We start from the raw sequence: 15,889 nt of genomic DNA on the forward strand, positions 1-15,889 counted from the left end.
CTTGTTCTTCTTCACTTTAAATTCATTCATATCCATTAATCAATTTCATCAGCATGGCACGGCAATTGTTCATTGTTTTGGCTCTCATCTTCGTCGCCATTGTTGGTGTTGCATCCTCTGCTACGGCACCAACTAAGTCTCCCGCCGATTCTAAGGGTAGCGTTAATGCTTCAGCTCCTGCCAAAGGTGCTGCCGCTGCCGTGGCAGCACCTAAGTCTCCCGCCGGTTCTAAGGATAGCAATGCTTCAGCTCCTGCCAAAGGTGCTGCCACCGCCGACACCCCCGCCGGAGGTGCATTGTCTCCTAGCGTGGACGGCGCCAGCACCCCCGAAGCCAACACTGCCGCATCTGGCACTGCCACACCCGCACCTGCTCCCGGCAAGAGTAGTGCATCTTCCATGGGATTCTCTGCCATCACCGGGTTTACAGCAGTTGCAGCCAGTTTCTTCTTTTGCTAAGTGCCACCACCACCCCCATTGTTTCTCATTCACAGAGATAGGAGAGAGATGTTGTGACTTGGAAGTTGTAACGAGCAAATGCTTCATTTAATCAATTTCTATAAACGGTTTTTTTTTTTTTGAAAACCAATTTCTATAAACGTTCTTTCGTTGGAAAACTTTCACATACCCCTTAGCTACTCTTAAAATTATTACCATTAGAAATCACCATTAAATGTTGTTATTTAAACTGAAAAAAAAATAGGGTAATTTTCGTATGGACCCCTGAGGTTTGGTCTATGTCATTTTTAATCCAAAAAAATTGAAACTTTGCATATGCCTCCCCTGTGCTATAGAAAAAGTCAATTTAATAACCAATTATCGTTTCTATGACCAATTTGCCCTTATTCTTTTTTTTTTGGGCAAATTTCATTTGGACCCCTGAGGTTTTGTTTATGTCATTTTTAGTCAAAAAAAAATATATGGGACTTTGCATTTGTCTTCCCTGTACTATAGAAAATGTCAATTTAAGGACAAATTATCACTTTTATGACCAATTTGCCCTTTTTTTTTAATTTAATTTTTTACATATACATCCTACATGCTATGAAACTCGTGACTCCCCTTTTAGTACAAAAATAGGGTTTAAGCTAAGGGGTACTTGAGTGATTTTAACATATAAATGTATTTTGGTCATATATTAAAATTTATTTAAATTTTAATATTTTCCTATAATCTTTGGACTAAAAGGGAGTCACGAGTTTCATGACAGGTAGGATGGATATGTAAAAAAATTAAATTAATAAATAAATAAATAAATAAAGGCAAATTAGTCATAAAAGTGATAATTTGTCTTTAAATTGACCTTTTCTATAGTATAGGGGAGACAAATGCAAAATCTCAGCATTTTTGGACTAAAAATGACATAAACCAAACCTCGGGGGGTTCAAATGAAAGTTGTCCAAAAAAAAAAGAATAAGGGCAAATTGGTCATAGAAACGATAATTTGTCCTTAAATTGACTCTTTCTATAGCACAGGGGAGGAATATGCAAAGTCTCAATTTTTTTGGACTAAAAATGACGTAGACCAAACCTCTGGGGGTTCATATGAAAATTACCAAAAAAAAAAAAGAAAGAAGAGAAGAAGTGACCCTAGATAAAAAAATATATATATTAAAAAAATATATAAATAAGAAAAGAAAAAGAAGAAGAAGAAGTGACCATAGATGTTAGAACGCCCATCTTTGGAACCTAAGTGATGAGAAACATATGAAATGAGTGGTAAAATCTCGACCACTCATTCTATCCTCACCATAAACATCTCAGCATCTCAATATTATACTTTTAATGCGCAACACTAAAACTGTATCCTTCATCTTTCTTTTCGTTACTTCCATTTCAATTGCATAAAAGTTATTTCTCTTACTAAATATGTGTGTTCGATGCATCTCGATGGGTGTAGGGTTTAGAAATTCAAATACATAAGTGCCCTGCATTGATCTTCCCTTCTCCACAAAAATGGTTCAAAAAATAAATTTGATTAGAATGTGAGGATAGTATTTAAAATTTAAAAATAAAATTTAAGGGAAGACTAACCTTCTTAGTAATAGGGGATTTGACTAATAAACTATATACTTCAAGGGGTGACATTAATTCTAGGATACCTCAAGAAGTAGCTCTGAAAATTTTCCCCTTTTATTCATTTTTTTTTAATGTTTCTATTAAAATATTTGTCTCTCTTATGATTATCTACCCTTCATAGTAATAATCATCTTTTATTTTCATATAAATTTAGTTCATTGAGAGCAGAGTCCAACCCACTTCTGAGCTTTTCTCTTTTGCACTATAGTTACATGAAAGAAATTGTAATAAAAATTGTCTTTCTTTGGTTTTCCAAAAAGAATAAAGATTTCACAACCATGCAATTTTATTTGGTAGAAAGAAGGGGGTCACTCAGGACATAACACAAAACAAAACAAAACAAAACAAAAACTAATTTGGCCCCACCACACCAACATATCAAACTGAAGAAAATCCTCTAATTTCAAAGGTGGATTTTGTAGGATTTTCAAGATTTACATTTCATCACAAAACATCCTTGAAAACCAATCGGCTACTTGGTTTCTTTTCCGTCTAATGTTGGTGAAACACACATGTCCATTTGATATGAATCTTTAACAGATGTCATTAATAATGTTCCCAAACTTTCCATAAATCTTCGAATAAGGATGAAAAAACAAAATAGCCTGGCAGGAGTCGGATTCCATTTCAATAAGTCATGCCTCCATATTGAAAACAATGACCAATCCATCTTTCAATGCCAAAAATTCAGCTTCTAGAACTTCATTACAGTGCACATTTTTTTGTGAATCGGAAAGCTCTAATATTTTAATGCATATTTATTATTTTAACATATATTCACGGAAAAGTGTAATTTATCTATTTATTATTTATATATTTTCCATTATATAATTCAATCATTTTTCTACCAAAAAATAATAAACAAAAATAAAATTCAAAAATTTATTCATTTTTGAACCGCAACTCCATTGGATTTTGCTTTGGAGCAGTGCCACGTCCAAGCACCAGCTAGATGGAATCATGGAAGTCATCCAGGAGCCTTGGTTGGATGGAAAACACCATTTACATTGAATAGTAAATAGTAAATACCAACTTGAGTGAGAGTATATTGTTTTTGTTTCAAATGAACCTGAATCATCTGGAGTTTAACTCGAACCAAATCAATCATGTTTGCAACCAACGGTTTAGATTAAAAATGCAGAGTTGTGTGAGTAAATATAGTCAATGCAGGGTTGGGAGAGTGACAAGATCCATACTTCTCAGTAGAAAAGGTCATGGAGCCCCCTTTGAGGATGTAATCGAGGTGCGCACAAACTAGCCTAGATGAACCTCAGACACCAAAAAAGTTATAAATTTTATTATGCAGGGTTGGTAGAGCATATATGGAATATGGAAAAATATCATCTACTATGCACAACAGTAGACATATATGGCAAATAATTAGCCAAAAAGACAAAGAAACTACAAGGCTATTTTGGATTATTCAAATTTAAAATCAAACTTTAAATTTCACCCTGTTATTTGGTATATATATGCACTTTGATGTGCACAACAGATGATTTTTTTTCGAGGAGCAATGATGTCAGGGTCACAAATCCGAATTCTATTTTGAGATCCAAATTATCCATATTTTGTGGCGAGTGGTAACAAATTTTAACTGCCATGACTATTTTTAGGTACGATTTACCAAAAAAGGAAAAATACTATTTTTTGGTACAGAGAAAAGAAAGGATCTTGAGTTACCCAGCCAATATAATACCTTCATCCTCCCAACACCTCTTCATTCCTCTCACAGTTTCTCAACATCCTTCTAGAGAACTGCTGAAGGAATCGGGTGGATTTCATATTCAATCAGAATAACCAACACTTCCTTTCTTCTTCTTCTTCTTTACTTTAAATTCATTCATATCCATTAATCAATTTCATCAGCATGGCACGGCAATTGTTCATTGTTTTGGCTCTCATCTTCGTCGCCATCGTTGGCGTTGCATCCGCTGCCACGGCACCAACTAAGTCTCCCGCCGATTCTAAGGGTAGCGTTAATGCTTCAGCTCCTACCAAAGGTGCTGCCGCTGCCGTGGCAGCACCTAAGTCTCCTGCCGGTTCTAATGGTAGCAATGCTTCAGCTCCTGCCAAAGGTGCTGCCGCCGCCGACACCCCCGCCGGAGGTGCATTGTCTCCTAGCGTGGACGGCGCCAGCACCCCCGAAGCCAACACTGCTGCATCTGGCACCGCCACACCCGCACCTGCTCCTGGCAAGAGTAGTGCATCTTCCATGGGATTCTCTGCCGTCACCGGGTTTGCCGCAGTTGCCACCGGTTTCTTCTTTTGCTAAGTGCCACCACCACCCCAATTGTTTCTCATTCACAGAGATAGGAGAGAGATGTTGTGACTTGGAAATTGTAACGAGCAAATGCTCCATTTAATCAATTTCTATAAACGGTTTTTTTTTTTTTTGTAAACCAATTTCTATAAACGTTCTTTCACTTGGAAAACTTTCACTTACCCCTTAGTTACTCTTAAAATTATTATCATTAGAAATCACCATTAAATGCTGTTATTTACACTAAAAAAAAAAAAGGAAAGAAGAGAAGTGACCCTAGATAAAAAAAATATATAAAAAAAAGAAAAGAAAAAGAAGAAGAAGAAGAAGTGACCATAGATGTTATAACGCCCATCTTTGGAACCTAAGTGATGAGAAACATATGAAATGAGTGGTCGAGATTTTGATATCAACCACTCATTCTATCCTCACCATAAACATCTCACAGCATCTCAGTATTATACTTTTAATGTGCAACTCTGAAGCAGTATCCTTCATCTTTCTTTTCGTTACTTCCATTTCAATTGCATAAAAGTTATTTCTCTTACTAAATATGTGTGTTCGATGCATCTCGATGGATGTAGGGTTTAGAAATTCAAATATATTAGTGCCCTACATTGATCTTCCCTTCTCCACAAAAATGGTTCAAAAAATAAATTTGATTAGAATGTGATGATAGTATTGAAAATTTAAAAATAAAATTTAAGGGAAGACAAACCTTCTTAGTAATAGGGGATTTGACTAATAAACTATATACCTCAAGGGTTGACATTAATTCTAGGATACCCTCAAAAAGTAGCTCTGAAAATTTTCCTCTTTTTATTTTTATTTTATTTTAATATTTCTATTAAAATATTTGTTTCTCTCTTATGATTATCTACCTTCGTGATTATGATTATCTAACCTTCATAGTAATAATCATCTTTTATTTTCATATAAATTTAGTTCATTGAGAGCAAAGTCCAACCCACTTCTGAGCTTTTCTCTTTTGCACTACAGTTACATGAAAGAAATTGTAACAAAACTGTCTTTCTTTGGTTCTCCAAACTGAATAATGATTTCGCAACTAAGTTTTTTTTTTTTTTTTCAATGCAGTTTTTTTTGGTAGAAAGAATTGGGTCACTCAGAACATAACAGAAAACAAAACAAAAGAAAAACTAATTTGGCCCCACCAACATATCAAACTGAAGAAAATCCTCTAATTTCAAAGGTGGTTTTTGTAGGATTTTCAAGATTTACATTTCATCACAGAAATCCTTGAAAACCAATCGGCTACTTGGTTTCTTTCCGTCTAATGTTGGTGAAACACACATGTCCATTTGATATGAATCTTTAATATATGTCATTAATAATGTTCCCAAACTTTCCTTGAATCTTCAAATAATGATGAAAAAACAAAATAACCTGGCAGGAGTCAGATTCCATTTTAATAAGTCATGCCTCCATATTGAAAGCAATGTCCAATCCTTCCTTCAATGCCAAAAGTTCAGCTTCTAAAACTTCATGACAGTGCACATTTTTTTTTTTTGAATCTACCTCGGAAAGCTCTAATATTTTAATGCATATTTATTATTTCAACATATATTCACGGAATAGTGTAATTTAACTATTTATTATTTATATATTTTCCATTATAAAATTCAATCATTTTTCTACCAAAAAATAATAAACAAAAATAAAATTCTAAAGTTTATTCATTTTTGAACCGCAACTCCATTGGATTTTGCTATGGAGCCGAGCACCAGCTAGATGGATTCATGGAAGTCATCCAGGAGCCTAGACTTGAGTGAGAGTATATTGTTTTTGTTTCAAACAAACCTGAATCATCTGAGTTTAACTCGATCAAATCAATCATGTTTGAAACCATTGGTTTAGATTAAAAGTGCAGAGGTGTGTGAGTAAATATAGTCAATACAGAGTTGGTAGAGTGGTAAGATCCATACTTCTCAGTAGAAAGGTCATGGTGCTCCCTCTGAGGATGTAATCGAGGTGCGCACAAACTAGCCTAGATGAACCTCAGACACCAAAAAAAATTATAAATTTTATTATGCAGGGTTGGTAGAAGCATCTATTTATGCAAGGTTGGTAGAAGCATCTATGGAATACGGAAAAACATCATCTACTATGCACAACAGTATACATATATGCCAAATAATTGGCCGAAAAATCAAAGAAACTACAAGGCTATTTTGGATTATTCAAATTTAAAATCAAGCTTTAAATCTCATCCTGTTATTTGGTATATATCTACACTTTGATGTGCACAACAGATGATTTTTTTCCGAGGAGCAATGATGTTAGGGTCACAAATCCGAACTCTATTTTGAGATCCAAATTATCCATATTTTGTTGCGAGTGGTAACAAATTTAACTGCCATGATTATTTTTAGGTATGATTTACCAAAGAAAGGAAAAATACTATTTTTTGTTTGAGAGAAAAGAAAGGATCTTGGGTTACCCAGCCAATATAATACCTTCATCCTCCCAACACCTCTTCATTCCTCTCACAGTTTCTCTACATCTTTCTAGAGAACTGCTGAAGGAATCGGGTGGTTTTCATATTCAATCAGAATAACCAACACTTCCCTTCTTCTTCTTCTTCTTCTTCACTTTAAATTCATTCATATCCATTAATCAATTTCATCAGCATGGCACGGCAATTGTTCATTGTTTTGGCTCTCATCTTCGTCGCCATCGTTGGCGTTGCATCCGCTGCCACGGCACCAACTAAGTCTCCCGCCGATTCTAAGGGTAGCGTTAATGCTTCAGCTCCTGCCAAAGGTGCTGCCACCGCCGTGGCAGCACCTAAGTCTCCTGCCGGTTCTAAGGGTAGCAATGCTTCAGCTCCTGCCAAAGGTGCTGCCGCCGCCGACACCCCAGCCGGAGGTGCATTGTCTCCTAGCGTGGACGGCGCCAGCACACCCGAAGCCGACACCACCGCCGGTGCCGCATCTGGCACCGCCACACCGGCACCTGCTCCCGGCAAGAGTAGTGCCTCATCCATGGGATTCTCCGCCGTCACCGGTTTTGCCACAATTGCTGCTGGTCTCTTCTTCTTATAAGCTCCACCACCCCATTGTTCCTGATTCACAGATCATAGGAGAGAGATATTGAGACTTGTAACGGGCAATGCTTCGTTTCATTTATTTCTTAATTTTATTGGGAAAATTTTAAGTAAAAACTCCATCTTTATCACCAAACTCCCAAATAAAGATCGTTGGCCGAGGAATGCTGATCTTTTGACTATATTCTAGTCTCTTTCTTCACTGCACCCTACTTGTTCTCAGTTGCTTTTCTCTCATAACAAATTAGAGTCAGTTCATCTTTCTTCTTTTTGTTTTCATTTCAATCATATAGAGGTAATTTTTTTGTCTAGATATGCTTTAATTCCTCTATTAATGGATGTGTTGGTTGCTTGAACTTTTCTCATGATGGGTTTAGAAATTCAAATGTATCATTGCCCTTGATCTCCCCTTCTCCACAAAAATGGTTTAAAAAATAAATTTGGTTGTCTGAAGGGAAATTTTCCGTCCCACCCCTTTAGTATCCTAAATTTAATGCCTCCGTCTGTCATAGGAGGTCTATTAATACAGGCGGAGGTCTAATTGATAAATTGGCCGGAAAAACAAAGAAACTACAAGGCTATTTTGGATTATTCAAATTTAAAATCAAGCTTTAAATCTCAGCCTATTATTTGGTATATATCTGCACTTTGATGTGCACAACAGATGATTTTTTTCCGAGGAGCAATGATGTCAGGGTCACAAATCCGAACTCTATTTTGGGATCCAAATTATCCATATCTTGTGGATAGTGGTAACAGATTTAACTGCCATGACTATTGTAGGTATGTTTAACCAAGAAAAAGAAAAAGACTATTTTTCGGTATAGAGAAAAGAAAGGATCTTGGGTTATCCAGCCAATATAATACCTTCATCCTCCCAACACCTCTTCATTTCTCTCACAGTTCTCTACATCTTTCTAGAGAACTGCTGAAGGAATCGGGTGGTTTTCATATTCAATCAGAATAACCAACACTTCCCTTCTTTTTCTTTTTCTTCACTTTAAATTCATTCATATCCATTAATCAATTTCATCAACATGGTACGGCAATTGTTCATTGTTTTTGCTCTCATCTTCTTCGCCATCGTTGGCGTTGCATCCGCTGCCACGGCATCAGCTAAGTCTCCCACCGGTTCTAAGGGTAGCGTTGCTTCAGCTCCTGCCAAAGGTGCTGCCACCGCCGACACCCCTGCCGAAGGTGCATTGTCACATCCACCCAACCGGTACCTTATCTAGCATGCCCGAGTGTGTGATCCACAGCCCCAAAGATCAAGTATCGAGGAAATCATCCTCCCACATAAGCAATAACATAATCATGAACAGATATAATCAATGTATAAATATAATAATCAAGAGATCCAAATAAGGAAAGAATATGACAATATAATCAGAGTGTGAAAAATGATATCAAACATGAATATAATCAAAAGAGTAGAGTGAGGCGGAATCTCACTCCACAAATGCAGCGGAAAGTAGTTCAAAAGTAGCAAGGGGAAATTGTTTTCAAAGGAAAGTAAAGAAAAAGATCATTAAACTAAACTAATGAGTTTTCAACTTTATAAAGAATGACTTTATAAGTGTAGACTTTTGAAATCTGACACGGACGCTTCCACTCCACGGTCAGGCTAATCATAGTACGAAGCATGATCACACGAGGGATCTTCACCATGATCGTCGTAACTACTTTTACCTTGCGTGAAGTATACATCTTCACCTTGCGCTTCCTCATATGGACCTTCATAATATTCAGAACTTGTAGAGAAGTCTAACAAAAGATATTGTACAAAAGGAGTGAGTTTCAAAGAAACCCAGTAAGGCAAGTTAAATCCACAACAATATAAATAACATGATTACAAAGCAAAGCATGATGTAATAAGATATGAGACAGACAATGTATGTATGCTTCTAACGTTATGTATGTTGGTCTCTATTGGCAGACATGCTTTAAGTCATAGCATCATACTTCTTTAGGAAGGTCTCATCACACAACGCCGTTTGGTAGTGGGTCCTTCATCCCTCAAGACAATCCATGGCTGGGGTTTAGGTCATTGTTCTCTCACATCACCATTGGTTTAAGTATTGGCGCATGTCAGGGTTAAGCCTAGCCAAATGCAAGTCTTCTACTTAGTTACATCAAGTCAGATCCAGATACGTCCATTCTTTGCCCCTGACGATCCTTTCCGGTATCCTTCATACTAGAGTCCTCATAGTCCCTGACTACGGACTCACCAACCCTATTGCTCATCCACAAATAGTAGATGGGAAGCTCTCACGTCCTCTCATGGATTGGTTACCAGTCTTGAGCGCCCGTGAACCCAAGTCTATCCATTTGCAACCCTACCAATAAATGGCCTCTCACGAATATCCACAATGTGATTCATGTCCTCTCGCGGATTGGTTATCAGTCTTGAGCGCCCATGAATCCCTATTGCCACCACGGGTTGTTCGGTCTCAATACCCTTCCGATTAGGGTCTGATATAACGGGGACATCCTAGCCAAACACTGCTAGACAGCCCTAGGTATGACAACCAATAGTTCAGGAAGGTGTCAATGGGCACCCCCGGAAACATCCCATACTATTTCCGTTGATATCCAAGGACAGAAGTGTCAAAAGGACACCTCTCAATCCCAAACCATACCTAATCAGTCACATTCACCAATCAGTCATATCATACACACTTAAAGTAACTCATCATATAGAAAATATACAATGACATGATCAATCTCATATACAACTGACAATAAAAGATATTCATAATCAAAAGATTACATATGTGTAATGTTACTATAGTTGAAGTACTTGCATCAGTAGAATAATAACAAGAGAATACATTTATGGTAGTGAATCCAAATATATAAACTAAGATTCACGCAATCTACGCAATTATGGAAGTAACTGTCCTTACCTTATATAGCTTCGAAGAATATCCCCAAGATCAAATAGAGGTTTCAAACTTAGCAAATAAACCCTAAACAGTCATAGATACCTTATTAGGAAAGAGACCTAAAAGATAGAATATCAAACAAATCAGAAAGGACCAAGAACAGAGCTACTGACTTGCTTGGTCGATTGGTTGGTCTACTGACCCAGTCGACCAACTAAGTCAATAAGAGACAGAATTGATGTTTCTGATCCAAAACTTGATTTACATTATCTGAAACATCACTAAACTTGGAGGAGATTACTATAACAGTATTCTAACACTAAAGAGTAAGTCTAAACACTAACATTGATCAAAACACAAAGATACAAATTTGGAAACAAAACCTTTCATAATAGTAACAGTCAGGGTTTTCGATGAAAACATAGCATGATCATGAAGGAAAAACCAGAGATGAAGGGATTCTCATTCTAATAAGAATAAATAGAGATTCATACACTAATCTAACATGAATAATAGATCTAAACAAGTTAGGAATCGAATCAAAGATTAAATCAAAGAAACGGATCATGACTTCATGAAAAACTTGCAATGATTAAGGTAAAGATCACTATGATGATCATAAAACCTTAAGATTATAAAGAGATTAGTGAAGAGATGGTTGCTAACAGAGAATGCAGCATCATCTTCACTGTCTCAGATAATAAGAAATAGAAAAGCAGAGATGAAGTAGAAGATGAGAGAATAAACAAACCTTAGATGCAAGAAGAAGAAGGATTGCTTGAGTTCTTGCAAAAATATCACCAAGACTGTAGAGGAGAAGCTTGGAATGGAGTCTCCACATGTTCCAGAGGGCTTAGGAGACGAATAAATCTCGTAGACAACAATATATTGAGCAACCAAGACCTAAACAGCAAAAACAGATCCTATTGGTCGATTGGTTGGTCGATTGACCCAATCGACAGGAATTGAAGGACCAAACCAAAACCAAACTTAAAGAGCTTCTCCACACACATCATTTGACTTACCTAGTATGTTGAAATGCCTTCGAACCAAGTCAAATAATACTCCAAGTCCCTCAACTAAAATCATCTTCAACCAGGTCCAGTTTCCTTTTCAGTTCTGAACAAGTTTCCATATATGGAACACCATCATCAACTTCCATGGGTTCTGGGTCAAACACCATGTCTTCCACTGAGATGGCCCATAGTTGACTTCTTCCTTTACTTCGGGTCATCGGACCTACAAACAACAGGGTTTTCGGGTCAAGGTCAGGGCTGGGTTCCAAATGCATTGTCTCCTAGCGTGGACGGCGCCAACACCGCCGCCGGTGCCGCATCTGGCACCGCCACACCCGCACCTACTCCCGGCAAAAGTAGTGCCTCATCCATGGGATTCTCCGCCGTCAACGGTTTTGCCACAGTTGCTACTGGTCTTTTCTTCTTCTAAGCTCCACCACCCCATTGTTCCTGATTCATAGATCAAAGGAGAGAGATGTTGAGACTTGTAATGAGCAATGCTCCGTTTCATCTATTTCTTAATTTTATTGAGAAAATTTTCAGTAAAAATTCCATCTTCATCACCAAACTCCAAAGTAAAGATCGTTGGCCGAGGAATGCTGATCTTTTGACTATATTCTAGTCTCTTTCTTCCCTGCACCCTACTTGTTCTCAGTCTCTTTTCTCTCGTAACAAATTAGAGTCAGTTCATCTTTCTTCTTGTTGTTTTCATTTCAATCATATAGAGGTAATTTTTCTGTCTAGATATGCTTTAATTCCTCTATTAATGGATGTGTTGGTTGCTTGAACTTTTCTCATGAATTTTTCTCATGATGGGTTTAGAAATTCAAATGTATCATTGCCCTTGATCTTCCCTTCTCCACAAAAATGGTCTAAAAAATAAATTTGGTTTTCTAAAGGAAAAATTTCCATCCCACCCCTTGAGTATCCCTAAAATTAATGCCTCCGTCTGTCATAAGAGGTCTATTAATACAAGCGGAGGTCTAATTGATAAATTGGCCGAAAAAACAAAGAAACTACAAGGCTATTTTGGATTATTCAAATTTAAAATCAAGCTTTAAATCTCATCCTGTTATTTGGTATATATCTGCACTTCGATGTGCACAACGGATGATTTTTTTCCGAGGAGCAATGATGTTAGGGTCACAAATCCGAACTCTATTTTGAGATCCAAATTATCCATATTTTGTTGCGAGTGGTAACAAATTTAACTGCCATGATTATTTTTAGGTATGATTTACCAAAGAAAGGAAAAATACTATTTTTTGTTACAGAGAAAAGAAAGGATCTTGGGTTACCCAGCCAATATAATACCTTCATCCTCCCAACACCTCTTCATTCCTCTCACAGTTTCTCTACATCTTTCTAGAGAACTGCTGAAGGAATCGGGTGGTTTTCATATTCAATCAGAATAACCAACACTTCCCTTCTTCTTCTTCTTCTTCTTCACTTTAAATTCATTCATATCCATTAATCAATTTCATCAGCATGGCACGGCAATTGTTCATTGTTTTGGCTCTCATCTTCGTCGCCATTATTGGCGTTGCATCCGCTGCCACTGCACCAACTAAGTCTCCCGCCGATTCTAAGGGTAGCGTTAATGCTTCAGCTCCTGCCAAAGGTGCTGCCACCGCCGTGGCAGCACCTAAGTCTCCTGCCGGTTCTAAGGGTAGCAATGCTTCAGCTCCTGCCAAAGGTGCTGCCGCCGCCGACACCCCCGCCGGAGGTGCATTGTCTCCTAGCGTGGACGGCGCCAGCACACCCGAAGCCGACATAGCCGCCGGTGCCGCATCTGGCACCGCCACACCCGCACCTGCTCCCGGCAAGAGTAGTGCCTCATCCATGGGATTCTCCGCCGTCACCGGTTTTGCCGCAATTGCTGCTGGTCTCTTCTTCTTATAAGCTCCACCACCCCATTGTTCCTGATTCACAGATCATAGGAGAGAGATATTGAGACTTGTAACGGGCAATGCTTCGTTTCATCTATTTCTTAATTTTATTGGGAAAATTTTCAGTAAAAAAACTCCATCTTCATCACCAAACTCCCAAATAAAGATCGTTGGCCAAGGAATGCTGATCTTTTGACTATATTCTAGTCTCTTTCTTCCCTAAACCCTACTTGTTCTCAGTTGCTTTTCTCTCGTAACAAATTAGAGTCGGTTCATCTTTCTTCTTGTTGTTTTCATTTCAATCATATAGAGGTAATTTTTCTATCTAGATATGCTTTAATTCCTCTATTAATGGATGTGTTGGTTGCTTGAACTTTTCTCATGGGAAACAAAGATCAGCCCGCCCCCCACAAAGGAAAAAAAGGCAAGGGAAACCGCCCCCCGGACCAAAAAGCCCCGCAGGAGGCAAAACGGAGGCAATACGACAAGAACACAAGGCTAGAACAAAACAGCAACGAGGAACACAGACGGACAGGAGCAAGAGGGGCCCCGAACAAACAAACCAAGGAGGAGAACGAATTGAGGCAAAAAGGAAAACAGGAAAAAGGAGGACCCCCAACCCCCCCCACCACACGCACGCGGGCCCACCCACCCCCCCCCCCCCCCCCCAACCCCAAAACCCCCTGCATGCCCCCCGCCCCCCCGCCCGCCCCGCGGCAGCCGAGGGCGCCACCCCGGACCCAGGGGCCGCCCCCCGGGCGCCCGCCACCCCCGCGGACCAGGCCCCGGGAAGCGGGCCCCTGCCCACCCCCCTGCCCGCCGGGAGAGGGAGACGACGGGGGCGCATCTATTTTAATTTTGGAAATTGTAAACCCCCAACGGGGGGGGTGGTTTGTTTTCAGTTTTTTCGCCTACGTTTCGTTTTCCGCATTAGTCACTTCATTTTCTTTGTTGTTTTTAATCTGAGGTTTTCGGTTTGCTTTATTCCTCTATTAATGGATGCGTTGGTTGCTTGAACTTTTCTCATGAACTTTTCTCATGATGGGTTTAGAAATTCAAATGTATCATTGCCCTTATCTCCCCTTCTCCACAAAAATGGTTTAAAAAATAAATTTGATTTTCTAAAGGGAAAAAAAAATCCTTTGCTCTGGATACCTCAGTAGAGTAGAGAATAGTGCACAACAAAGTATGTTTACTGATTGATAAATTAAATACTTCAAGTGGTGCTAAGAAAAAATTCCCCTTTTTCAATTTTTTTTTTAATTTCTATTAAAAAAATTATACAAAAGTGTCTTTATATATAAGAGATGGTATTACACATACCACCAACAAGAGTTTAATTTTTTTCTTTTCTCTCACATGATTATTCTTCCCTGGTCTCTTTAATGGGAATGGAGTCGTCTTCTAGATGGGGATTCTTTATTTTTGGTACGCCTCAAATACTAATTTTTGTGGTATGTCTCGAAGAAAAAAAAATGGAAAAGAAACGTAACATTCTCTTAACTTCAAGGGATTTTTTTTTTTTTTAAAGGTAACTTGTTACTATGGGGTGGGAATTAAATTACTAATATACGCCACCGAGTGGGTGCAAACCCAAGACCTCTCCGTTGGAGGGCGGGTCTTTAACTGCTTGACTAACCCATCATTGGCTATCTTCAAGTTAGTTACATGAGTCTGGAGATTTCAAATCTATAGATTTCAAATCAATGGAATTATAATTTATAAAATTAGATGTTTGGTTGTAGAATGAAATCTATGGATTCATCCTAAAAAACTATTTGATCGACGTGATTTTTGTAAATGTGCAAATGTATAGCTTTTTTGAAATCTCTGGATTTCACCCCTTACCCATAAATCTACAGATTCGTGTTTTTAGTGTAAAAAGGTGAATCTCTAGATTTCATGAATCTAGAGATTTTTACAACCAAACAGTTATAATTCTCAGATTCATAAATCCAGATATTTGAAATCTCTGGATTCATGTAACCAAACAAGCCCTAAGCGATTTGCATAAGGGCGTGGAATGCTACTACTAGAGTTTTTGATCCAATAATCTAGCGGTGGTGGTGCGTTACTTATTGGAACATTGGGCTATGCAGTGAACATATTTTAGATGATGAATTTGAGCTATGCAAGTCTCTTGTTTTTTATATTTTTGTTCATGTTCCAAGGGTGTCAATCTACTTTGCGGAATCCTAGCGAGGATTAGGGCTTTGATAGCCTTCTTGATCCAAATATGATATACATTTTTAAAAGCACCTAAAATAAGATCAATTACTAGTATAAGTGGATAATTGTAATTATATGGAGATTAGGGCTTTGGCCCTTTTGAATTTTCTTAGCTTTAAACATTAACTTAGAAAAGAAGACAAGGACAAGCAAGGGTAATACATTATAATGGTTTTCAAGAATAGTTAAATCTCTTTCTCTTTGTGGACATAGGCAATTCTGACTTGTGTTCTTCGTGATTGTGCATCTATTTCCAACTAGACATTTGGATCAAATAATATAATCAAATGAAACTAATCGAGAGATTGGTTATGTACTTCTTTAAAGTACTTATAAATATTTGTCATTCTAACTTTCCAAAATTTCTAAAATTTCTAATGCATTAGAAATTTTGGCTTAACCTTGTAATATTAAAATGTAGAGGAAACCGGAGAATCAATCAGGCGAACCAACAGTCCCTATGGA

Source organism: Hakea prostrata, chromosome 8 (genome assembly GCF_041222555.1).
Source record: "Hakea prostrata isolate BN-2017 chromosome 8, UWA_Hpros_2, whole genome shotgun sequence".
Classification (NCBI taxonomy): domain Eukaryota; kingdom Viridiplantae; phylum Streptophyta; class Magnoliopsida; order Proteales; family Proteaceae; genus Hakea; species Hakea prostrata.